The sequence below is a fragment of the Bos mutus genome, chromosome 19 (assembly GCF_027580195.1).
Source record: "Bos mutus isolate GX-2022 chromosome 19, NWIPB_WYAK_1.1, whole genome shotgun sequence".
Taxonomy (NCBI): Eukaryota; Metazoa; Chordata; class Mammalia; order Artiodactyla; family Bovidae; genus Bos; species Bos mutus.
The window spans coordinates 41,894,743-41,922,620 of record NC_091635.1 but is presented as its reverse complement, the minus strand read 5'-3'; the positions used below and the strand labels follow the sequence as shown (position 1 = coordinate 41,922,620).

Sequence of the window (27,878 nt, the reverse complement as noted above, 5' to 3'; positions counted from 1 at the left end):
GAAACAGAAGGTGCCCAGAGTGCAGAGTGAGGAGAGTGCCCACAAAGTTGCAAGTGGTGAGCCCTGACGTGGGGAGCCAGAACCCAAGTGGTGTGAGAGCACCCCAGCAGGGGCAGACGCGGTGACTACTTCTCATTCAACAGCAATGAGCCCCAACAGCGTCTGCTCAGATCTCGGCTTCTAATTACTAAATTCTCCACTAACAGAAACAAAGGCCTTTGGAGAAATGGCTGAGGCAGAGAAAGTACTAGATGAGGCTGGTACATATTACAGCGCAGGAAAGGAAGTGCTCAAAGAGTAACAGTGACATGTCAAAGAAGACAGAAGTGACAGGATGCTCAACTGGTGAGGGAAGCTCCAGAAAGAGAAGTTTACACAGCAGAAATCAGAGGGAACACAGAGCGGATACACTGAGTGAAGGAGGCATACACTAGGAATAGAGTAATTAGAGACTTGTTTTCTACCACTATTCATAGGATGTTAGTCTGGGTTAGTGCCAACCAACCCCTTGCAATAAAAAGACAGTAAATCACTTAGGCACCTTTCAGGTTAAACATATAGTTAAATATTTTTTCTTGATTTACTGGCAAAATCTGAGATAATCTGAATATCAAAACAAATAAAGATAGACTGAATTTAATAAAATGTAGTCAAAGTGAAAGTCGCTCAGTCGTGTCCAGCTCTTTGTGACCCCATGGACTATACAGTCCATGGAATTCTCCAGGCCAGAATACTGGAGTAGGTAGCTGTTCCTTCTCCAGGGGATTTTCCCAACCCAGGGATCGAACCCAGGTCTCCTGCATTGCAGGAGAATTCTTTACCAGCTGAGCCACAAGGGAAACCCAAGAATACTGGAGAGGGAAGCCTATCCCTTCTCCAGCGGATCTTCCCAACCTAGGAATCGAACCGGGGTCTCCTGCATTGCAGGCGGATTCTTTAGCAACTGAGCTATGGTAAGTTGACTAAAATAGGAAATCATGAGCCCATACTAATGTAAATAAACTAGTAAACTGAAAGGCTTAAAAGAAAATGTTTGCACAGTTTTGAACTGTCTCCTCCCAAAATATTAATTACAGAGGGAAGAGTAACTTTACACTGGAAATGCCTATAAGGAACCAGCTTAATCAAGTGATCAAACATTCTCAGTAATGAGACAAATAAAAACTCTGCATTTCTGAAAATTATGCAATGAAGAGCACAGCATCATTCCTGTGATATTCCTGTTGAAGATGTACAACCTAGATTAAACATGAAGAACCATTAAACAGTTCCAAACCGAGGACTTTATACAAAACAACTGCTGGTAGTTGTCAAAGTCATGAACGTCAAAGGCGGCCTGAAAAACTGTTCCAGATTGAAGGAGACCAAGAAGACAGAAGAAATAAACGCAAGGTATGGTATTTTTTTGTAATAAAGAGCATTACTGGTACAACTAGTAACATTTGAGGGGGCTGCTGATAATTATATGATGGTAATGTTGTCACCATTAACTTCCTGATTCTGATGGCTGCATTGTGATAATGTTGGAGAATACTCTTTGCAAAAACTAAAGTATTCAGGGATGATGGAGAATCAAGTGAGCAACTTACTCTCAAATGATTCAAGGAAGAAAAGTACTCTGTACTGTACTTGCAACTTTTCTATAAATTTGAGATTGTTTCTGAATTTTTTTATTATAATTGTTAAACAAACAAACCAAAAATAACCAAGATAGCAGTGCTGAAATCTGAAGGAGGGTAAGAGATCAAAAAGAAGAGCTGAAGAGAGTGGTCTGTTGGAAACCATTCTCGTTGTGTTTTAACGCAGGTGACTCAACTCTGAATTGGTGAGTACTCACACTGGGGTGCTTGCCATCTGGAATAGGTTTCCTGTATGTATCTTTCTGCCTCATCAACTTCTAATTTCTTTTCAATATTTATCCGAATAATACTTTCTCCTGTGTCTGCACTTAACAACTCTCTCCCAGCCTCAACTCTGTTCTGGCAGTCCTTCCCCTAAGTGGCATTCACGCAACTCTCCTACCCTGAAGATGGAGAATTTCTTTAGAAAGATTCCAAAAAAAATGTCTTATCCTAAAGGAGGCACTATTAATGATCCTCCTTTCTTCAGGCCTGGCATTCGCTAACATTCCCACCAAGTTCATGTTTTAATAAGTTTTTTCAAGGCCCTTCGTTCTAAACACATGTAACTCCCCTATGCTCCAAGGGAAAACCTTCTTAAACCTTTTGGAGTGGAACACAGTTTTAACACTCTTTCCTCCCACTATATAAAAAGTTTCAAATAACATCATAAGCTTTATCTCCAGACTTCCTGAAATGTAGCAACTGTTACCAGCTTCTCCACTTTCACACCAATGGCAGCTGGCAGGCAGAGTCTTAGATATTCTACAGCAGAAAGGTTTTCAGTAACAATCAATGAAGACCTTTGAAGCAGTACAAAGATGATGTTTATCACTCATCCTTTCCTCTTCTTTATTATTTAGGGTGATTATGGAAGTTTTGGAGGAGGAACAATTATATGGCAGCCTGTCTCCAAGCAGCCATGAACTTTCCTCCCTTATTTTTTTTCTGGCCGCGAGGCTTGTGGGATCTTAGTTCCCCATCAAGGGTTGAACCTAGACCCGTGGCAATGAAAGTGCAGAGTCCTACCACTGGGCTGCCAGGGATCTGCCCTTCCCTTACTTTAACAAAAGCAGACTCTTAAAATGCACTCCTTGGCAATTTATCCTCAACAAAACTTTTATCCTAAGGCGACTGACGGGCCCTTGGGAAGAAAGCCTAGCAACAAAGGACACTGAGGTGAACGACGTTCAAAATGAAAGCCGTAGCAAGTCACCTGGAGACCCAGGAACAACCTGAGCTTGAATCAGCTTCAGTCTTCTCATGTTAAAGAGAGAAAATTTTGCTTACAAGCACATTCAGGGTAATTATCAAACAGCAATAGGGAAAAGGAAACAGCAAAGGAACTTCACCATCTTTAGAGAAAAACAAACGATTTTCTTTTGTTTCTTCCCTCTTTTTCTACATAGCAAGGACTGTTTCCAAATATATTATGCAACTTTCTATTAAAATCACAAATTCCTATAGAGCTTATTAAGAAACATATCCTCAGTGTCCTACTGATTTTAAAAGTGCTCAAAAGTTTTCTTTTGCACTCTGAAGAGAATTTCCAATGCAAACAGAGGACTAAAATGCACCTTGCCAATTACAGAAATCTTACAACAAGCACATACTGCTATGAATGACATTTAGTTCCATCTCAGTCTATTTTCCCAGGATAAGCAGCAATGAACTCAAGGGTATGATCTCAGAATATAAAAAGCCATTAAGGCTGTTCTTAATAGATTCTTTTAAAATATGATCCTACACAGCTCTTCAAAAGGACAGTATGCTTTAATTCTGAGATGGATTTTTACAATGCTTTGACCTCCTCTTTAAAAAAGTCTGGAAAAATAAGTAACTGCGCGGGGGGGGCGAAATGTGTCACTCTGGTTATTAAAATCCATTAAATTCATACTTCAGCCTTAGGATAACTGCAGCCAAAAAACTGACTTGCAAGTAATTATCACCACTATCTGCAATAAAAGTTAATTGGACATAATTGAACTAACGCCCTAGTCAGAGGGAAGCTGCAACTGGCGAAGGGCCCATTCCTCCTGCTCCTTCAATCTGCAAATGAAACTGCTAATGCTAATTTGTGGACAAACAAGAAATTGCTCTCATGGCTTCCCCACTGCAAATCACGAGGCAATTCCAGCTAATGCCCAGGCATGTTAGGCCAAGAGAAAAATCATTAACCAATGCTTCCTTTGATAAAGATGGATTTTAACAATAACCAAGCCCATTAGGCTGAGAGTTGCTAAGAGTTGTTAAATTTCTCCTGGACGCCCTAAGTAAGGCACTGTGGCCTGATCTCCATACCCCAGCACCATGCTTGAGATGCTCCCTGTACCACCAGCATGTGGTAGTAAGACGAAGAGACATTATGCAAGGCCAGGAGCTGCTGCTACACAAATAATTTATCTTCTTGTAAGAGAATCCTTGGGTAATCTCATTTTTAGACAGGCAAATGGCATTGCTGATCTACTTCAGCAGCAAAGATTAAATCGCTTCTGAATGAACTCTGGAATTGACAGATACCTGCTGCCCAACTTCCTGCCTTCAATTCTGGACAAGAACTGTGCCCTTTCCCCTGGAATTAGTATCAGGCCTTCTGCCTTTCAATTCTGTCTACACCCCAAGGGACTAAGACTCCTAGGGGTATTATGCAGTCTTAGGTAGCCACTCATAACAGAAGGGGAAATCTGTGGTCTTTATATCTACAATGACCTGTAAAGTGGGCAGAAGACAGTAACCTCCTGAGGTGACAGAAGGTAAAAGAGAAAAACAAGTACAAAGTGCTGTCTGCTTATTTTTTCTTAGGTGGCCAGGGCTCTATCCTGGCAAGGAGGTGGCTAATGACAGTTTTTAAAAGTTGCTATTACCAATTCTGTCTACTGTAGCAAGATATCTTAAGTTACAACAAAATCTTAGGAAATAAGACTGAATAATATCTGTTATAGAAATACCCTACTCTTTACCAATTCCCACCCTCCTCCACCCCTTCAAAATCATAAGCAGCTCTCTCTGTGACAGACAGAGAAATTAATGCAATGAGAACCTTCCCTAAGGAAGCAGCTGGACCACCTGTACCTTTGGTACACTTTTCAATAGAAATTATTTTGGAAGGTTGCAGTTTACTTCCTCTAGTCATCAAAATACAATATTTTCTGATGTGAAATATGAAAAGCCTAAGAATAGCTTGGCTAGGATGTAAGAGGGACCCAGAAACTGTAATATGGATAATAAAGTGAAATAAGAGTTTAACCTGAACAAAAGAACACTTCCTAGGAATGTCATTCATTCCTTCATTTGTTCACCAGGCCCCTCTGAGGCACCAGGCACTATGGCAGTAGTAGTACTATGTATTAGGAATACAAATATGGCAGACAAAATCCCTGATGAGATACGTGATTAATGTGATCATTTTACAATGTATACAAATATCAAATTATGTTGGGGGACTTTCCTGGAAGTTCAATGGCTAACATTCCTTGCTCCCAATGCAGGAGAGAGCCCAGGTATGATCCTTGGTTAAGAGAACGAGATCCCACATGCCGCAACTAAGACCCGGTGCAGCCAAATAAATATATATTTTTTTAAAAAATCATTGTTGGACACCTGAAACTAACATAACATTGTATTAACAACTATACCTCAAGAAAGGAAGGAAGAGAGGCAAGCAGGAATGAAGGGAGGAAGGAAATCAGAGTTGTTTCAAAATGAAAATAATGAAAAAAATACCTCCAGTAAACAATTATAAAGATGAGAGAAAACCATATGGGTCATTGAAGGCTGAGCAAAAATTTACTGGATTGAGACAGTTAGGCTACTCTAGACAGAGAAAACCAGCGTAATGAAAGGCATGCAGTTGTGAAACCAAACAACTTGTTTGGAGAACCACAAGTAGTCTGGGATAAGGAGGAGAGTATTGGGTGTATAGGCTAAACTTGGAAATGAGTCTGATGTGTTAAATTATGAAGAACCTTATATTTCATACTAGAGGGAGAGAAGAGCAGATTAAAAGTAAATTAGCAGAAAAGCAGCCCTGACATCATATAGAGTAACTGTAATGATTAAATGAGATTATATTTATAAAGTGCTCAGTACAGTGTCTATGCTCAATGATGGTAGTTGTAACTATTATTAGCTAATGTCAGACTTTATCCTGAAACCACGGGAGATAGGAACAGGTTTTAAAGAGAGTAACATGATCAGATGTCTATTTTAAATAAATCTGCTGCAAGTGTGAAAGACAAATGGGAGATGGCACAAGTTAGTTAAGTGGCTACAGTGATTTCAAGGTGAGAAATGAAGATTTCAAATAAAGGTGTCACAGGAGGGCTGTCATACAAATGAGGGAGCAGCTTTATCTCTGAGCTCCAAAGATCAAAACTAGGTTAATAAATTAAAGTCTGAAGATAGGCAATTTTAGATGAACATAAACAATAACTTGAGCTTGTTCAACAGTGGCACAGCACTAGAAACGCTGAAACAAAAGCAATGACCCATTCATTAAGAGTGACAGAACAAGAGTTATTTTCAATAGCTAAAAATCTGAACTAGATAACCACTAAATCCAACTTTCAGATTCCAAGAATCTAAATCACTTATGGGGACGATTTTGTAAAATCATTAGGCAACCCACTCCAGTATTCTTGCCTGGAGAATCCCAGGGACGGAGGAACCTATTAGGTGCCGTCTATGGGGTCTGGGGTCGCACAGAGTCGGACACGACTGATTCGACTTAGCAGCAGCAGCATGTTAATGTCTATAGCTGAGTTACAATCATACTTTTAAAACTACTGTTACAAGAGTGAGACTGCCTCTGTCACTGATGGGGCCTATGACTAGTTAATAAATCAGGAGATGAAACAACAACAACAACAACAAAAATAAAATAAAATCATTAACAATTGCTTATGTTTGTAGAGAGGTATACAACTTTCCTGGAGAAGGCAACGGCACCCCACTCCAGTACTCCTGCCTGGAAAATCCCAAGGACAGAGGAGCCTGGTGGGCTGCAGTCCATGGGGTCGCTAGGAGTCGGACTCGACTGAGCGACTTCACTTTCACTTCTCACTTTCACGCATTGGAGAAGGAAATGGCAACCCACTCCAGTGTTTTGCCTGGAGAATCCCAGGGACGACGGAGCCTGGTGGGCTGCCCTCTCTGGGGTTGCAGAGTCGGACACAACTGAAGCGACTTAGCAGCAGCAGCAGCAGCATACAACTTTCCAAGTGCTTTCATACTGATTCTCTCACTTGAGTTGCTCAAGTGCCCTGTGAGATCTACTGGGCAGGAATCATTAGTGCCCATTTTCGCAAATAAGGAAATAAACTAGGAAAAGCTAGTAAGTGCCTGGATACAACCAGATTTTCTCACTCCCGGCTTTGTGCTCTTTTCCAGTCTCACCATTGCCTCCAATATGGTACCAGTGCCGAAAAATCCATTCTGAGAAACCATCCTTCTTTGGTTACCTATTCCAACGTTTGTTCTTAGAATCAGTAAATTCTTCTGCATGTTTTATTTTCGTTGTTCAGAAGTTTCAGCCTATTTCTCTGCTCTCTTCAAGATGAATAAGAGTTAGTCATCTATCTTTATTCAATGTTCCTTCATATTTACATACTATAAGATGTCTATCATTTCTCTAATCTAGGATAACTAACCCTAATTATTAAAACTCAATTAATCCCAATTATTAAAACTCAATCCTTGAGTTTGTTCACAAATGTTATTTCCCTTAAAGTAGTTAAGTAATCCGATTCCTAATTTAATACTAGCTCCAGGAACATAACATTCTCTTCTTGTCATTCCAATTCTAATCCCTAGATATCTATTCTATTAAAGATTACCTCCTCCAATTATTTCATACCAATATTTATTGAGCACCTACTATGTAGCAAGGCATTGCTCCAGAAGCTGGGGCCTCAGCAATGAACAAAACAAACAAAAACTCCTGCCTTCATGATGCTTCCCTTTGTACATGAGGTCAAGCTGGAGGATCAGACAAAACAATAAATCGGTAAGGGACACAGACTATTAGAAGGTGAGAAATGCTATGAAAAAAAAAACAAATGAAGCAGTGTAAGGGGATGAGGGGGACTGGATGGGGCAGCAGCTTTTAAACAGCATACGCAGCGTGTGGTCCTCACTGAAGAACCACAGTTTCTACCATGCTTTTTACCTGCTAGTTTCAGCACAAGGCAGCTTTTAATTATATAAGAGATTTTTTTTTTTAGCAATTAAACTGTAACTAAAATAGTTTTTCCCCCTCTCAAGTTTAACTCTTAGGCACTTGTACATTTAATAAAAAGCAATTTATCAACTTGTTTTGAAGAGTAAAGTTTTGTTTCTATAATGCTGAAATATTCTTCAAGAAATAATGTAAGAAAGTAACGGAAGCCCAAAGCCCAGCACTGTGCACACACATACAAAGACTGCTGCTGGGTGCAATGACTTTAATAAAGACTAGCATTTCCCTGGAGAAGGCCATGGCATCCCACTCCAGTACTCCTGCCTGGAAAATCCCATGGATGGAGGAGCCTGAAAGGCTGTAGTCCATGGGGTCGCTGAGGGTCGGACATGACTGAGCGACCTCACTTTCACTTTTCACTTTCATGAATTGGAGAAGGAAATGGCAACCCACTCCAGTGTTCTTGCCTGGAGAATCCCAGGGACGGGGGAGTCTGGTGGGCTGCCGTCTATGGGGTCTCGACTGACACGACTTAGCAGCAGCAGCAGCATTTCCCTGCGTGAGCAATGGTAGGTACAGGGTTGGCCAAAAAGTTCATTTAGGTTTTCCATAACATCTTATAGGGAAATGAAATAACTTTCTGGCCAACTTGATACTTTTTTAACTAGTCATGGGGAGCTGAAAGATGAGCAGGTGGGATACACAGGAGGATGGAGGGAGTTGGTACAAACAGAATTTTAAAGATCTACAAAATTGGTGTGCAGCCTGGAGTGGCATCAGCCTCTCATTTCTAGGTGCACTAAGGAGTCTCCCCAGAACATACTATGAATGGTAAGAAAGACCGTTTTCAGCTGGGACATTTGTTCAGCTTGGAGAAGAAACCAAAATTTAAAAACATAGCTTATTAGAAAAGCAACCTGTTCCAACTTAACTTTCCCACAGACTGTGGAAATAGGCAAAGCACCTCTCTTAAGAGGGAAGGGTCCTTTCATCTCTCTGGGGAAATATCCTAACACAGTATCATACTCCAATCATAACATACCTCACAAGGATTGAATGAAGCCTAAATACTAAAATCCTCAGTAAAGGACTTTGGTGAATGCACAGTAACACCTGCCAGGACCAGTCAAAACCAAGATATAGAGTCATCATTAATCCACCGGTCCCGCTTTCTGCTGAATGCAAGAGGTTCTAGGAGCATAAGATAAGCAAAAGCCAAACCAGTGCCTTCACAGTTACAAAACTAATGTGTTCATAATAATAAAACTGCTTTCAGCTGCATAGCTGGGTGATCCAGAAGGCCCATTCAGGAACCCAGGAAAAGGGCCTTTCCCACTGATACACTGTGACCCGGGATGAGCTGTCTTCAACTTCTCACAGTCTTGATACCCTTCCCTTTTAAAACAGATTAAGTCCTACCCTTTATATTGTAATTGATAAATGAAATGCCAACGGTAGAGGTACTATAACTTCTGGGAGGAAAAAAAAATTAAGTTGTGACTAATAATTGCTTATGATTCTCCTCTGAAGCAACACCGATGCTGAGTAAATCACTCCAATTCTGCAAGTGGCATAAAATCTGATTTTCTCTCAGATCAGCAACTGATCCTCAAAACCACTTTGCTGAGTGCGAAGTAGCAGCAATTGGTTATGAAACCTTGCCTTTTAAATCTACTGGAATATTCAGCTGATCTTCAACAACAACAAAAGCAAGGGGTGGGGGTGGGGAGGAGACATTTTCCAACCAAACAGCACTTAAAGCAATCCTCAGTTTTGAATTTATAATTTATAGTACTTCTTTGATCACAACCCAATGTGTACATGGATTTCAGCCAACAGCTCCGATCAGGAGAATCCACAGAGCCCAGTGTTAGAAGAGGGGTTTACTTTGGTAATAGTTCTTCTTTGAATGGACTACCTATAGCCTGTCCATATAGGATGAACGATTTGCGTAGCTGTGGGACAAGAAGACACCAACAAAGGAAACATGCCAGTGTCGCGGGTTAGTTTATCTACGATTTACCTGGAAAATCTCAGTTCTCCATAGGACCTTGGTATAATTAGGTCCTATAACAAAGGTCAAGTCTTAAAATACTAAAACAAACCATCTCAAGGAGACAAAACTGAGCTAAACCAAGCTGGTGGCAACCTCACCTACTTGGCTCTTGAATGATCAGACAAAGAAACATAATCAGTTTGTTCAGCTGGAAAACTGCAGTTAAGAAGCAGAGGAAGTTAAAGCTATTGCTTAAAAATATGGCCTACGAATATCTTTGGACTTGTCTATGCTTTGCTTGTTTGCCTTTCTGCATGAATAATCAAGAACTAACTGTATTCTCTGATCAAGAATGAATCTTTAACTATTAGAGTTCTCCCTGTATGTTGGTAAAGGTGCCTCCTGCCCTTTCCAGCTAGGCTTACATGAAACAAACTCAGTCTATGACTAAACTTGATCTAATGAGCCAGTGTGGCTATCCCCGCTCCCTCTCCCCACCCATCCATCAGGACAAAATACAATAAAACTTCAATTTGGCCTTTCCTTTATATCTCTCTCTATCATTCTTCCAGCATCTCATCTTGAACATTCCTCCTTCTCTTGACTGATAATGGCATCTTGGGTCTTTGGATTCTCTTCACAAGTACAGAAATTAAAAACAGCTTCTCAGGGCAGAGATAGGAAACTTTCAATCATTTCAAATAGGGACCCTGGAAGGAGTTCTTGAAGAAGAGAATCAAACATACTAGAAATTCAGAGGAGGGAAGAATTCAGAGACCTTGGCTTTGGGTCTGGCTTCACTACTAAATCACTTTCTAAGTTATTTAGACATTCTTGAGGCATTAGTTTTCCCAACCTCAGAGAAATGCTGAGACCACTAAGAGACTGCTTACTTAATTCACTGGATGAAAACTAATCCAAAAGTAAAAATATTTATGTTAATACTGGAAAGGATTCTTGGGCTGAAGGAACTCTTGTCTTAACCTTTATGAGTTGTTATGTAATTATTCCCTACAACCCCACATTTAATTTCAAAGTATAATATGTACTCAAGGTACCAAATAATTCCTAATTCCTTTAAGCCAGGCTCAGCTTCTCTCTTCTATTACTATATATATTTACAGATAATGAAATCACTAATTAAGCAAAATTCTAAGATATGGCCAAACAAAAGGACTGTCCATTATTCACAGAATGCTAATACAGAGGACAAAGTTGGGGGAGGCAGCAAAGGCCTGGATTCTAAGAAAACAGATGAGCTATTTGGGTATTTGGCTTAAAAAAACAAAGCAAAAACAAAAAGATGGATTAATAGTTTATATCTAAAAGGCAACTCTATTTTGAATGGCTCTAACAATCCCATAATAAGCACAGTATCAAACACAGTCAGGGTAATTAATTCAGTGGACTCTTCCCCTTTCACCGCCAGATTGAACAGCTCTGAGGATAATCTCCTTCATTCTCCCAGGGCTCAGTTGGAAGATTCATTATTTATGCCCTCAATTGTTTACTCTGTCCTATTTTTCCATCCATCCAGGCCCAAGGGCAGTGTTATCACTGGCCTGTTTCCAAAATGAATGTATTAGTTCCCTGCCTTACTAGTTACAAACCCAGAGATAATCAAACAGTGGTTATCTTACCACTGGAGAGCAACCCCACCCCACCACTTGATCCAGGAGAGAAGTTAATGACAATGCTGACCCCGGTTACCCAAAGCTGTTATTTTAGATGGATGAAATGAAACACATTAGCTTTTCTAGTCTTTTTGTTTTTCTTTAACCACTGAGCAACATGTATGCACATCCAACAGGATTCTTGAAGGGCAGTACCATTAGAAAGACAGCTCTGGCCCTCACCAAGAGCAGACCTGTAAACTATGAAGGATTAAACTGATTGAGATGCACTTTGCCTAGCAACCATTCATTAGGAAGAGTTCAGTAACTCACCAGCAATCAATTCCCTGTCCTTATCTAAGCCATAAACAGATAACAGACTCCACCAAGTCCTCTACCCTCTGGATTCAGACAGCAAACAACTTCCTTAAAAGACTCAGCTTCCAAAAGTCAACCCTTGGAGGAGGGGGTTGTGCTTAAACACACACAAAATACTGTCTCAGACACCTGACTGACAAAGCTGAATCGCTAAAAACTACCACCAGTCACATCTCCATATGAATGCATTCATCGTCTCTAAATAAGTCTCCCACACTGCAGCATTCCTAGGTCTTTTTGCCTCTAATATTTTCTCACCTTGAGCAAGTCTTTCCTAGTTTCAAACCTGACAACACTCAAGCTGATTATCATGAGAATCAAACAACGCCAAGGGTCCAATCTTTTCCTTCACCTTCTCAAGGGGATCATTTTATACTTCAGATGTGAATGGGGGATTGGGCTTGAGTCTCCCTTTAGAGAGACCATGAAGTGCATAGGGCCCTCTTAAAAAAGAAAAAACACATCCTAAGCTGTGACTCACAGAAATAAGCAGGATAAAAACAGATTGCTAAAGAAAAATCAGCGAACTGAACCTTAACATCACCATGTCCCCTTAACTTAAGAGATTATGGGATATCACGGCTTCATATAATCGTTTCCTCGCAAATGACCAAATCTGAATTTCCATCCTCCTTAAATGATACCTGGAGATCCGTATAGATATACACCTATCATTAGTTCTATACATAGCCTTTTGTCTCCTGGGGAAAATTCTTTGGGGAAATCACTGCACCATGCAAAATGTAGATTACACAAATCTGTCAAGAAAATAGGAATATAAAAACATTAAGTGAGCAAAGTGTAATGTAACTTTATAAAGCTGTATTAGCTGCTCACTCATGAGTAGACAAAAAAATAACACCTAGATATCAAATAGGAGGTTATTAGTAGAAACATGTTGAAGTGGTGGTATATGCTTTAACATGGCCTCCAAGTGGATTTTGTCACTTTCTCAGGTTACCATATAGTTCAGACATCAAAGTGCACTTTGTTTTATACAATAGCTAGCTGCCAAAGCTTCAAAGTGATTTTTAACAGTTCATTCTCAGTAACAAGTTGGGTAAGACAACATCTGGGGTATTCTCTCTGCCTTTCAATTTAAATATGATTCATTGACTCTTAAGGGATAAATGAGTAATAAACTAAAAACCCAAAATCTAACAAAGGTTTACTATGAATCTACATTTTTTGCACAACTCTGTATTAAGGCTGCTTCAGATTAAAAAAAACAAAACTATAATAAGTTTCCTGATCCCTAGTAAGTTTCCACAATTGAACCGATTTCTTTTCCCATCATCCCTATTCTTTATCATATTTGCTTTTACCCCAAACTGCTCCTTATTGATTAGAGATAAAAATAAACCAATGCAAAGAAGAAACATTAATCCATCTTAAAACTAAAAGAGCTCCAGCATATCAATTCTATCCTCAAAACTGAACTCCATTTAGAACAATTTCTGGAAACTGAACCCGGATTACAAGAATGAACTCTCAACATTTCAATTAATATTTACCAAAGTGCTGCCAAAAAATTGACATTCATCCCTTCTGGCATTCTAGCTCTTTTCTAATCAACATTAGGATAAATCTGGTCCAAACACTTTTGCTGAAAATGCCCAGTTAAAGCAAGTTTACCATGAACAATGCCACTGAAAACACACAACACACACACACATCCTTTGTTGCCATCATAAATTTTGAGTTTTTCCTCTTCAACTGCTATCTTTCCTCTCTGTTAAAAACCGATAAAGAGGTTCCTGATTTTGGCTGAAGATGAACTGTCCTTCAGGAAGAAGGGATCCATAAGCTGTAGAAGCAAAGGAACTCAAAACATAAATATAAATTGTAATGATACAACCACCTGAATTCATGAGGGGGTGCTTTAAAAAAATTAACGACTTAAACAAAATTCATCTGGATTTGTTCAAAGTTTGGTTTTTGACGACAGAAACTAATCCCTCTGAGAGTCTGTGAATGGGAAATATACAGATGGAGAAAAATATGAGACTTTTAAGTTTCAGTAACGGTAAGGAAGTTTGCTTGCTCAAGCTAGGTTTCTCCAACAGGACTGAGTCCTACACAAAGCCGGTGACACTGTACTCGGGAGAGAGACTTTAGAAGAGTTAATCGCTAACTACTATCAGGATTTCCTTTAACCACCATCTGACGGAGGCTGATCCCTCTTTTCACTAGCACCTCCTTCATTTTCAGACTGTTTTTGCTGATTAAGGCAGTCCCAAGTAGGAAAATGGTGAAGACAGCCTTAATGGACACGGATGCAGAACAGTTTCAAAACCCCACTCCTATCCTATAGCCTGTCCTTTTTTTTTTTTTCCCTCCGGCTTACTGCATCAGATGCCAAACAAGAAAGGGCTCCTCTTTTCTCTGTTCATTTTACTACGCGACCGACATCTACACATCAGTAAAAAGAGAGGAGAGTCCTGAATCTCCTTACCCAGCTGCAGGGGTGAGATGAAGGGAGGGAAAGAAGCATGAAGGGCAGAATTAGAAAATCAAAATAAACTGATTAGACGTGGAGCTCTTACTTCCCATTCCATTTCCCCTTTTCTCACAAGGTTAAGTCGGCTGAAGTCGGGGTCGGATAGAAAAAGCACACACACCTTGAGCCCTGGAAGGGAGGTGAGGTTCGCTCCGCAGCGCTCGGTGGGGCTCCGGGCTCCGCCCCGCCCGCCTGGGGCAGCTCAGCCCTCCTCGGCCCCAGACCGGGAGGACGGAAGAGAAGGGGTTTCTAGCGGTCCCGGCAGGGGGAGGGGGAGGCGGCTGCTCCGGGTGCCAGGCTCTCCGAGCGCAGCACTCCGCGGCGCGCCGACACCCCCTCCCCCAGCCGGCTGCCTCTCGCTCCCCTTCGCCGCCGGAAGCCAGCCCCGCCCCCTCAACTCCATCCCGGCCCTCTGCGAGCCCCCTCCAGTCCGCACAGCCAATGGCGAGCCAGGGAGCCAGCAGAGCGACTCACCCGACAGCCAACTGCGGAGGCCCACTGGGAGGTCAGCCGCCAGGGATAGGCCAGCCACCCGCCGCCCCGGCCCCGGCACGGCTCCTCTTTGTTAGAGCTGCCCCTTCGCTCCAGGCCCCCTCCCCAAAGCCGGCAGCTCAGCAGCCCGCAGCTGGGCCAGGTGATGCCAAGCCCCTTCCCCTGCGCCCCCCGCCCCCGCCCTGCCTGGGTGTGAGGAGTGACTCCCATCCAGGCCGTACCTCCGTCAGTGCCTCAGACCTGCATAGCAAGAGCCATCCGGAGACCTTCGACAGCAAAAAGATGCTCCCCAGGCCTCCGCCTCGCCCTTCTTTTCTCAGACTAATCAACTGCACTCCCTCATAACCGTGCATAGATTCAGGTTTGCATATTAGATCAGCTGCACACATCAATCCACCCTGTCTGAAACTCCTGCTTCCCATGACGCAGAAATTAAGGGCGGGGGACACATATTGTGAATGTATTTATCTGGAAGTTGGTGCGGTGGGAGAAGGGATACAGTAAGTCACCTGCAACAAACACCATACACACACACACAGCTGGATCCAACCCAGCTCAGATTCAAGCCATCTACATCCAATTAAACCCAAACAAACCACTCCCTCAGCAGGTTTCAGTACAATTAGGAAACAAACATCTAAGTCCTGTTCAAGCCGTTCACCTAATATTAGAAAAAACTCTCAGCAATAGCCAGGCTTCCGCATAACTGGCAGGTTGCATCAACACCTCAATCACTAACGTCAGTGTTAGAAACCTAACACTGCTGGGACGGAATATGCTAAAGACTGTAGAATATTTCCCTAGGTATAGTGGTGAAGCTGTAGAAGGGGTTCGTTCAAGAAAAATAAACCGGGAATGGGGAAGGCAAGTTATTACCTACGCTGTCATTTTTGTCCACAAAGTTCTTGCAACTAATGTTAAGTGTCTACACCACATTCTACAAGTCCACTTAGTTCCCAAGTGCTAATACAACTAAAAAACTAAAGTTAAGTAGCCTTTTCTTATGTGGAGCTCAAAGCATTTCATATATATATGAACCTCAGTGTTCTTGGAAGATGGAAAAGGAGCTTTGTGTCATGCCTATTTAAAAGCCAGTTTGGGACTTCCCTTGTGGCTCAGCTGCTAAAGAATCCGCCTGTAGTGCAGGAGACCTGGGTTCAATCCCTGGGTTGGGAAGATCCCCTGGAGAAGAGAAAGCCTACCCACTGCAGTATTCTGGCCTGGAGAATTCCACGGACTGGGTAGTCCAGGGGTCACAAAGAGTCAGACACGACTGAGCAACTTTCACTCACTCACTCTTGGGACTTCCTTGGTGGTTCAGTGGCTAAGATTCTGCACTTCCAATGCAGGAGGCCCAGGTTCGATCCCTGGTCAGGGAACTAGATTCCACACTTCACAACTAAGAGTTCAGGTGCGGCAACTAAACATCCTGCATGCTGCAACTAAGACCTAGTGCAGCCAAATAAAAAATATTAAAAAAAAAAAAAAAGGCCAGCCCTTTTTTTCTAACCCAAATTAAAAGACTTGAGCTTAAATAGATTTCTGGAGAAACTTCATTAGTCTCAGAAACTAGGTTCCAGATAAAAAGAACTAAGCGTGAAACATTTTTTATTTTAAATACTGCCCACAAAAGTGTCCCAGATTAGCTAATCAGTCTATTCCCTCCCCATATACACCTGAACTACCAAAAATCCTGAAAAGCACAAAAACAGTTACAACTCTCCATAGTGTTAGTCACTCAGTTGTGTCCAACTCTTTGCAATCAATAGACTGTACCACTGGTCAGAATAGCCATTAAAAAGTCTACAAATAACAAATGCTGGAGAGGATGTGGAGAAAACGAAATCGCCCTACACTGTTGGTTAGAATGTAAATTGCTGAAGCCACTATGGAGGAAAAAAAGAGTATGGCAGTTCCTCAAAAAGCTAAAACTAATAGTTGCCATATGATCCAGTAATTCCACTCTTGGACACACAGCCAGACAAAACTGTAATTTGAAAAGATACATGCACTCCCCTCCATGTTCACAGCAGCACTATTTACAATAGCCAAGACACAGAAGCAGCCCAAATGTCCATTAATAGATAAAGGGATAAAGAAGATGTGGTACATATAAACAGTGGAATACTACTTGGCCAGAAAAAGAATGAAATAATGCCATTTGCAGCAACACAGATGGACCTAGAGATTCTCATACTAAGTGAAGTAAGTCAGAGACAAATACCACAAGACCTATATATGGGGTCTAAAATAAGCAACACAGGACTGGAAAAGGGCAGTTTTCATACCAATCCCAAAGAAAGGCAATGCCAAAGAATGCTCAAACTACTGCACAATTGCACTCATCTCACACGCTAGTAAAGTAATGCTCAAAATTCTCCAAGCCAGGCTTCAGCAATATGTGAACCGTGAACTTCCTGATGTTCAAGCTGGTTTTAGAAAAGGCAGAGGAACCAGAGATCAAATTGCCAACATCCGCTGGATCATGGAAAAAGCAAGAGAGTTCCAGAAAAACATCTATTTCTGCTTTATTGACTATGCCAAAGCCTTTGACTGTGTGGATCACAATAAACTATGGAAAATTTTGAAAGAGATGGGGATACCAGACCACCTGATCTGCCTTTTGAGAAATCTATATGCAGGTCAGGAAGCAACAGTTAGAACTGGACATGGAACAACAGACTGGTTCCAAACAGGAAAAGGAGTACGTCAAGGCTGTATATTGTCACCCTGCTTATTTAACTTATATGCGGAGTACATCAGGAGAAACGCTGGGCTGGAAGAAGCACAAGCTGGAATCAAGATTGCCGGGAGAAATATCACTAACCTCAGATATGCAGATGACACCACCCTTATGGCAGAAAGTGAAGAGGAACTCAAAAGCCTCTTGATGAAAGTGAAAGAGGAGAGTGAAAAAGTTGGCTTAAAGCTCAACATTCAGAAAACGAAGATCATGGCATCTGGTCCCATCACTTCATGGCAAATAGATGGGGAAACAGTGGAAACAGTGTCAGACTTTATTTTTTTGGGTTCCAAAATCACTGCATATGGTGACTGCAGCCATAAAATTAAAAGACACTTACTCCTTGGAAGGAAAGTTATGACCAACCTAGACAGCATATTCAAAAGCAGAGACATTACTTTGCCAACAAAGGTTTGTCTAGTCAAGGCTATGGTTTTTCCTGTGGTCATGTATGGATGTGAGAGTTGGACTGTGAAGAACGATGAGCGCCGAAGAATTGATGCTTTTGAACTGTGGTGTTGGAGAAGACTCCTGAGAGTCCCTTGGACTGCAAGGAGATCCAAGCAGTCCATTCTGAAGGAGATCAGCCCTGGGATTTCTTTGGAAGGAATGATGCTAAAGCTGAAACTTCAGTACTTTGGCCACCTCATGCGAAGAGTTGACTCATTGGAAAAGACCCTGATGCTGGGAGGGATTGGGGGCAGGAGGAGAAGGGGAAGACAGAGCATGAGATGGCTGGATGGCATCACTGACTCAATGGACGTGAGTCTGGGTGAACTCCGGGAGGTGGTGATGGACAGGGAGGCCTGGCGTGCTGCAATTCATGGGGTCCCAAAGAGTTGGACACGACTGAGCGACTGAACTGAACTGAACTGAAAATAAGCAAATGAATTTATTTACAAAACAGAAATAGACTCACCGACATAGACAGCAGACTTGAGGTTGCCGAGGGCGAGGGCAGAGGGGAGGGATGGACTGGAACTGTGGGGTTAGGAGATGCAAACTATCATATGCAGAATGAATACACAGCAAGGTCATACTGGATACAGCACAGGGAACTGTATCCAATATCCTGTAATAACCATATGGCAAAGGAAAAAAACCTTTGTTCTTAAAAAATAAATAAGCAAATAAAAAGGCATTTTTCCCCATAAAGACCTGCCAGTGCCATTTTATAAAATTCAAACACCCAAAAGACAGAACACAGACTTTGGTAAGAAAATTTATTACTTACTAGACTTAAAGAGAACAGATCTGAAAAAACAAGTGTGAGAGCTATCCGGGAGGGGAAAAAAAGACAATGCCTTGACTATTATTTCAATGTAGCAAGGTATTAACATTTTTTTAACTGGCTGCACTTTCTCTTTCAGACACTAGAGGGAAGTATAAACTCCATTCACTGTATTTGGGAATTCAATTTATTCATTTATTCACTCACTCTGGTTTCCCTGGTGGTTCAGACAGTAAAGGATCGGCTTGCAATGCAGGAGACCTGGGCTCGATCCCTAGGTTGGGAAGATCCCCTGGAGGAGGGCATGGCAACTCACTCCAGTATTCTTGCCTGGAGAATCACCACAGAGGAGTCTGGCCGGCTACACTCCATGGGGTCGCAAAGCGTCCGAGGCAACTAAGCACACATTCATTCACTCATTCACCACATATTTACTGCATTCCTTGTTGTTGTTGTTCAGCTGCTAAACTGTGTCCAGCTCTTTGCAACCCCACGGACGGCAGCATGCCAGGCTCCTCTGTCCTCCACTATCTCCTTGAGTTTGCTTAAATTCATGTTGATTGAGTCAGTGACACTACCTAACCACTACTGCATTACTACATACCAGGAACATTATAGACCCCAAAGACAAAAAACGAATAAGCTACAATCTCTGTCTTCAAGGTGCTTACTCTAGTGAAGGAAGACACCAGTTTAACAACAACCAAAAAAAGGCCACCACGACAAAGAATGCACATGAGAACCAAACCCCAACTTTTGCAAGACTGTGGGTTTGGGAAGGACAGCTTGGCAGAGGGAGGGAAAGAACATGTATCCATATAACCATTCATACTAGACAAACAAGATTACTCCAACTGGCTTATTCTCATATTAACTATATTCCCATCTTAATTTAAATGGAAATACCTACACTTAGAAAGTATCTTTAAACTGTTATCTACAGAAAGTAGGAGAATGAGGCATTAACATGTGTGGAAGATTTGCTAAAATATCTGGTTGGCTAGGTTTCAAAATCAATTGTACCCAGTTTAAAAGCACGAAGGTAACAGATACAGTTGGAGTTAAGATTGCTTACAGGATTATAAAAATTCTTATTTGAAATCAGGGTAAATTACACTATACCCCCTGACAAGAGCATGTCAGTATAAATAAGTCCAAGTTTCCTGAGTGTGTTCTGTCTTCACAAGTTACGTTTCCCAAATTAGGAAACAGAATACTCTGAAAATTAGCTTCCACCAATGCTTGTGGAAAGCCTCTGTAGAAAGACATCTTAGTTGGCAAATCATTTCTCCACCTAAATAATTTAAGCCTACATAGGAAAGACAAAAACTTTAGCTGATAAAGCAGAATTAAAACTCAAAGTCACCAAAAGGGCAATGGAAACTTCCGTGTGGTGTCCTTTTCCCTAATCCTCAAAATGACTGCTGCATCTTTTGCTATGGTTTGGGATGTGTGGATTGTGTGTACTGGGGGTGGAGAGTTGGAGAGAAGGAACAAGTTGTTGATTTCTCATACTGATGGAGCACAGCACATGGTAGAAAAAGTAAAAGCCAACATCCTGAAAAAAGTTTCACACACATACACAAAATGAGACAGCAAACTTGTGAATCAAGCATGATTTGGCATCTTTAAATGCACAGCCAATTCTCCTCCAGTGCCAAAGCCAATGGCTTCTCCTGTAGATAAAATGGCACAGTTCCTGAAAAAGCCCTGGACGCTGTTTCCCCACAATCCTATAATCTGTCAGAAGACAGAAAACAAAAAGAAGGCTCTGCCAGCCAGAAAAAGCAAATTATAACCAACACAGAGCCAACACTTTACTTCAGACAGAAGGAGCTTTTCTATGCGTCTTTGGAAGGAGAGAGACAAAAGAAGCTTACCATTGCTCAAATAACCACGGCAAACATTTCAACCAAATATCATCTGGGATAAGCATTTGATGCAATAGCCTGCTTTCTTACTTCTTATACAGTCTTAAAGAATATCTGCAGCATTTACGATAAAGAATTGGACACAAAATACAAAGAACTTATACAAGTCAATAAGAAACAGAAACAACCGAAAGGGAAAACTGTGTGAAATACAGAAGCTGTGTGAAATACCTACTCTGGGAAAGAAACAGTTAAGTAGAATGGATACCTGTAGGTCAACCACAAATCAAATTTGAAGGAACTAAAATAAGAATTTAAGATGAACCTTTACCTATGAATCTGAAGGCAATCCCTGAGTTTACAATGAGCAAAGCAGATGATGGAAGCAAGAAGCAGAAAGCCTAAATACAACCTCATAAGTAAATCTTCTCCAAGAAAGAAAGCTTACTCACTCAAATGTCTTTGCTGGGGAAGCAGACCATTCAGGGACCCCCTTTCCAAACACCAAATGCAGAAATAGAGCTTATAATGTCTGGGTGTGGCAAAAACAAGTACACAAGTACAGGCTTCCCATCAGAGAGAAACAGAACCTAAACCTTTTACTTGTCCTTGATACAAAGAGGTAATGGATTGTGGAACTGAAATTCAAAAAAAAAAAAAAAGATTCAATTCCAACCTACATACCTACATAAAGCTAAGAACTTCACGCCAGTTTGTTTTCAAATTGGCAATACATAGGTCCCCACTGGAAAAAAAAAAGGGGGGAGGGGGGCTTCCCTGGCACTCAGTTGGTGAAGAATCTGCCTGCAATGCAGGAGACCCAGGTTCAGTCTTTGGGTGGGGAAGATTCCCTGGAGAAGGGAATGGCAACCCACTCCAGTATTCTTGCCTGGGAAATACCATGGAAGAGCCTGGTGGGATCACATGGGATCACAAAAAGTCGGACATGACTTAGCAACTAAATTACCACCACTGGAAAAAAACAATACACAAGATCCCAACTGAGCTGTCAGCAGGGTAAAGTTCCAAGGAGACTATTGCTTAACCATTTCCCTTATCATTTTAAACATCAAAAGAACCACATCACAGTTTTTCTCCATTGTTAATGCCACTTTAGAGGCTGAGAAAAATTTAGTTCATCAGATTCAAATTTCAGACATTTCCTCAGTACATTACAGGTAATGATGCCACTGAGTCTATATTTAGACGCAGGTGTGGAACAAGGAGTGCCAGTTTTGCCTGAAATGGCACCATGTCCCTCTTTAAATTCTAACTGCAGCCATCACCTAAGCCTGCATTAAAATGTCTATATGGTGTCGCCTAAAATAAATTAAAATGCTTTTTCAATGCTTTTTTTGAGTGGTTCTATTGATTGACTGTGACATTTTAAACATAGATAATAAATCACTCCCACCAGTCCTTTAAACAGTCAGCATTTTAACTGCTGTAGGGTGGCCCTCACAGCCTCACTTGAATCAAAAAGCCAAGATGGTAAAAACTTTTGTCATATGAATCCTCTAAAATGGTAACATAATAAACCTTTGGGCAATAATCTCTTTAATAAAAAGTTGTGTCATCATGGTTCCATTATTGCTACATTTCAGAAGTTAGGATAGCAGCCTTTTTCCAAATCCTGAGTTATTTTCTCTGCAAATAGTATTTGTAAAAATATATCACCTTTCTCAAAAAGAACTTAAGGGCTCTAACAGACAGTATGTTGCTAATTTTCACAACATCCCAATAAAGAACTATTATTTAGCATTTATATCACACTTTAACTTGCAAAAGTGTTTTACAATTATTTTCATTAGTAGTCATGCCTCACAACCGCCCACTGAGCTAAACTGGTCCTGTTATCCTCATCTGACAGCTGAGAAAACTGATGTGTCGTAAGGCCAAGGTCAAGTCAGTCTGCTTTTCCAAGACCAGGAACCTGATCCTTAAAGGCAGTCTCATTCATTCAGCAGTGTATGTGTATTGCTTGTAATGCTCACTAAACTCGGCTTTTAGAAAACAGAAATCTACCTAAAATGATGGTAAAAAAACACTAAAATTGTAATGCTTTGATGAAAATATATAACCACACTGGAATACAAATAGGTAAGGATTTAGTAATACGGACACAGCAAGTTTTTAGAAATAGCCTCCCAAAACCTCAATGTCATCATACAAAACTGAAATGCTTTTCACCTCATTTGCTCCCTCCAGTCTGTCTCCACCATTCCAATGAGTAATTCTACTCAAGATTACCAATAATCTCTAGGTTGCCAAATCCCCCACAGGTACGCCTCTGCTCTTCTCTGAGACAGCATTTGATATCATAACATGCTCTCCTCCTTTCTTTCCATATTCTTTACTTGGCTTCCATAACATCATTCTTTCAGGTTTTCCTCCTACCTCACTGGCTGGTCCTCTGTCAGACCTCTCTTCTCTAGACACAAACCATTCTAAGTGACTGCCTGATTGAATTCCACGACTTCAAATTCTATCTACGGGTTGATGATCTCCGACTCTACAATTCCAGCCCAGACTTCTCCCTGGAACGCCAGGCTTTTCTACCCAACTATACTATAGCTCCAGGTGGCTGTCTAACAAACAGCTCAAACTTGACATGACCAAAACAGAATTCCTGACAAATATATTTTGCCACAGTCCTACCCATCTCAATAATCACCATTTACCTATCTAGTTCTCAAGCCAATAAATGCAGAACCTATGCATGATTTCTCACTCTGCCTCACTCCCTCTGGCTACTGACAATCCCTGAGCAAGCCCTGTCAACTTCACTTCCAAAAGATATCCCAAATCCTTCTACCTTTCTACAGTTCTTCAGCCATCTCCCCAGTCCTAGTCACCATCAACTCGTCTGATTTAGTACAACAGCCTCGTAAACTAGTCCCCTTGCCTCCACTCTTGACCCCTCTACAATCCAGTTTCACATAGTAACCAGAGTAATAACTTTTTAAAATTACTAATCAACTCACATCATATCCCTACTTAAAACTGTCCAAAGGAAGCAGACCATTCGAGCTGTCAATGTCATCTGCCTTCTGGCCTCTTGCACCATCTCCCTCTCACTCACCATATTCAAAGCCACATTGGCCTTATTTCTGCTCCTCTAACATATCAAACACTACCGTGGGCAAGAATCCCTCAGAAGAAATGGAGCAGCCATCACAGTCAACAAAAGAATCTGAAATGCAGTACTTGGATGCAATCTCAAAAACAACAGAATGATCTCTGTTGTTTCCAAGGCAAACCATTCAATATCACAGTAATCCAAGTCTATGCCCTGACCAATAATGCTGAAGAAGCTGAAGTTGAACGGTTCTATGAAGACCTACAAGACCTTCTAGAACTAAAACCCAAAAAAGATGTCCTTTTCTCCTTTGCCTTTCGATTCTCTACCTTTCATAGCTTCTCTACTTTTCATACTGTTTGTAAGACCTCCTCAGATAACCATTTTGCCTTTTTCCATTTCTTTCTCTTGGGGATGGTCTTGATCACTGCCTCCTGTACAATGTCAGAACCTGGCATCTGGTCCCATCACTTCATGGCAAATAGATGGGAAACAATTGAAACAGTGACAGAATTTATTTTGGGGGGCTCCCAAATCACTGCAGATGGTGATTGCAGCCATGAAATTAAAAGACACTTGCTCCTTGGAAGAAAAGTTATTACCAACCTAGACAGCATATTAAAAAGCAGAGACATTACTTTGCCAACAAAGGTCCTTCTAGTCAAGGCTATGGTTTTTCCAGTAGTCATGTACGGATGTGAGAGTTGGACCATAAAGAAAGCTGAACACAGAAGAATTGATGCTTCTGAATTGTGGTGTTGGAGAAGACTCTTGAGAGTCCCTTGGACTGCAAGGAGATCCAACCAGTCCATCCTAAAGGAAATCAGTCCTGAATATTCATTGGAAGGACTAATGCTGAAGCTGAAACTCCAATACTCTGGCCACCTGATGCGAAGAACTGACTCACTTAAAAAGACCCTGAGGCTGGGAAAGATTGAAGGCGGGAGAAGGGGATGACAGAGGATGAGATGGTTGGATGGCATCACCGACTCAATGGACATGAGTTTGAGTAAACTCCGGAAGATGGTGATGGACAGGGAGGCCTGGCGTGCTGCAGTCCATGGGGTTGAAAAGAGTCAGACACGACTGAGCGACTGAACTGAACTGAATATATAGAATTAATTCCTCTTTAGCTTTGCACTGCAATGTTTGATCTGCTAATCTTGGTATATATCCTCCTGGGTTTTAAATGCCATACCTTCAGAGAGGCATTCCATATTCCCTATTCTCCCAATCTTAAGTAGCTATCCATTCATCCTCTAATATATCACTCTATTTTAATGCTCTGCAACTGATTTTTTTGGGGCTGTTGGTTGTCTGTTTACCCTCCTAGAATGTCAGCTCCATAAGAGCAGTGTATGCCTTTGTTCACCAGTGTATGGTTAGTGCCCAACACATTCTATCAACTCAATAAATTTGACAAGCTTACTTGTTAGGAGAGGGTAAAAAAGACATAACCTGGGACCTTCCCTGGACCTAACCTGGGTCCAGTAGCTTAACACTCGTGCTCCTAATAGAGGGGGCCTGGGTTCAATCTCTGGTTAGGGACCTAGATTCCACGTGCTGCAACTAAAGATTTTGCATGCCACAATGAAGAGCAAAGATCCTGCTGCCATAACCAAGAATAGGTGCAGCCAAATACATTAAATACTTTTTTAAAAAAGACATAACCCGTATCCACAAAGAGCTCACAATCCAACTGAGGAAACAAAACATTTAAATAGTAAGTGTAATGATAACAGGATACTAAAATATCACAGCAGCCTAGAAGCAGGAATGATTAATTCTGCTTTGAAAACTAGGAAGACGTCACAGAAGAAATGAACTATGAGCTAAATCCTAAAGATTAATTAGGAGATTCACTAGATTATTGGTTATGTTTGTCTGCTTGTTTTAGAAGTGTCCTTTGAGCAAAAATAGGATGAAGAAAGGAGGAAGGAAAATGAAATCAAGCATCTGCTGTGTATGAGGCACTGTGGGTAATGAAGGGTCTTAAAGGGAAAGGGAATAAGTAGTCTCTTGTGACTGGGTGGTAGACTGACAGAAGGGTGATAAGACCTGAGACATACAGACCAGTTAAGAGGTTACTGCAAGTGTCCAAGTGAGAAATGAAAATGGTCTAATCCAAGACTGTGGCAACAGGTGTGGGAACAAAAAGGTAGATTTAGGAGACCTCAAAGGTTAAAATCAGACTCGTATCAACCAGATACGAGTGATGAAGGAAAAGAACTAAGGTCAAGTCCAGAGTTTTTTATTTAGGCAACTGTGTGGCTATTCAAGTTCAGTTCAGTCGCTCAGTCGAGTCCAACTCTTTGCAACCCCATGAATCGCAGCACGCCAGGCCTCCCTGTCCATTTTTAAATAGGAAAGATCTCAATGAATACATGAAGAGATGGAGAGCAAAGCTATAAATTAAACGGTAAGTAGTAGATATATGAAAATCATTCTGTACGAACCTATTTGGATACTGTTCCAAACAGTTGAAAAATTACTGAGGTAACTGGGGGAAATGTGAAAACTAACTGGATAACTGATGCTACTAAGAAATGCTTGCCAAAAAAAAAGAAATGCTTGCTAATTTTTGGTGGAATTTCTTTTTAGTCCTTATCTTTTAAAGCTACATACTGAAATATTTATTCATGAGATTATGATATTCTGGATTTTAAAAAAATAATGTAGGTGGGTTAGTGGGTACAGGCTATACAGATGGAACAAGCTGGGCATGAGCTGACACTTACTGTAGCTGTAGCAGGGTGATAGGGGTTTCTTATGATGTTCTGTCTACTCTTGCACTTATTTAAATTTTTCCATAATAAAGAGGTAAAAAAGAAAAAATGCTACCATTTTTTTTCACTAAGATGAGAGGTTTTGTGTTTTATTCTTTGCAACCTAAAAGCTGATAATTTAAGCCAAAGGTATAACGCATTAAAAAACGTAAAGATAAGTATGAACTACTATTGAGAAAGTACCGAGTGCCACATTCTCATTTAGCCAATCTCTCCAGACAATGTGAATCATCAACACATTAAGCAACTGGACCTTAGACTCAGGGTCATTACACTGGCTTTAACTGTTACTTACACCCTAAATGATTTCTAGGTCTGCATCTCCATTCTACAGAGATTCTAACGCTTTCTACTGAACTCAAGATCCAAATATCCAAAACCCTGTTAGACATTTGCTCCTGGATTTCCCAGACATCTCAAATCTGACATACCAAAATCGAACTCATTTTCCCTCAAATGGGAACACCCTCTTACTCCTCTCTTCCCTATCTCAGTTAATGACATGACCATCCACTTAGTTGCCCAAGCAAGTAATTTTAAATCCATCTTGGACAACTTCTCCCTGACACCTTCCTCAACAGAAAGTCAGTAAGATCCTTCTAGTCAGACTCCTAAAAAGCTGTTTAATCTGTCTACAATTCCAGTACCTGAGGTCTTCAATATCTTTCAAACGACCATCACACCAGTCTCATAACCGTCTCCCTGCAGCCAATTTCTCCTTTTAAAAATCTAACTTCCATACTTTTCATTTTACTGAAGTATAGTTGATTTACAATGTTGTGTTAATTTCTGCTATACAGCAAAGTGATTCAGTTACCTGTATATAGAGAGAAATATAGAGATATCCGTTTTCATATTCTTTACCATTCTGGTTTATCACAGGATACTGAATATAGTTTCCTGTGCTATACAGTAGGAACCAGTTGTTTATCCATCAGTGTTACTTTTTCTAAATAGTGATCTAAACTCTCCCACGACTGCCTAGCACCTACAAAAGAAAATTCAGACCCCTCAATAAGACCATCCATAATCGGGCTGCAACCCATCTTTTACCTCACTTCCTTCCACTCCTACCTCGTACCCCTTGACCTACGCACATTAAACCACTGGCCTTCCCAGTATAGACTCGTAGCTTTGTGCAAGTTGCTCTCCACGCTTGAAGTACTATCTTCTCCAATCCTTTTCTGTTGAAGCAGCCAAATAGCATTCATTCCTCAAGACCTGATCGATTCTTCCTCCAGGAAGCCTTCTCCAACCTTCCTTTCCTACCACCAGGCAGAACCAGGGCTCCTATTACTCTTAGTAGAGATCTCTATGACAGCACTTTACTATACTGGTACGTTTCATAACTATGTATTTGTCAGTCTCCAATTAAAATGTGAGCATCTTAAAAAC

The 27,878-nt window shown here is 41.1% G+C and overlaps 1 protein-coding gene and 1 non-coding gene across 6 annotated transcripts in view; one reads left to right on the top strand and one right to left on the bottom strand.

The window, feature by feature from the left end:
- The window catches only part of FAM222B (family with sequence similarity 222 member B), a 54,916-nt gene that overhangs the window by 22,155 nt on the left and 4,883 nt on the right, over nt 1-27,878 (bottom strand). The window contains exon 1 of one of the 5 annotated variants that reach the window (XM_070390350.1): nt 14,403-14,649. The exons of the other annotated variants lie outside the window; for them this stretch is intronic. The gene's annotated coding sequence lies outside the window, so the exon portion shown is untranslated. Of the gene's footprint in view, nt 1-14,402; nt 14,650-27,878 lie in introns of those variants that run through there. 5 annotated transcript variants of the gene reach the window in all.
- TRNAG-UCC (transfer RNA glycine (anticodon UCC)) lies at nt 16,080-16,152 on the top strand. Its single transcript has one exon. It is a non-coding gene; the product is annotated as a tRNA-Gly (tRNA).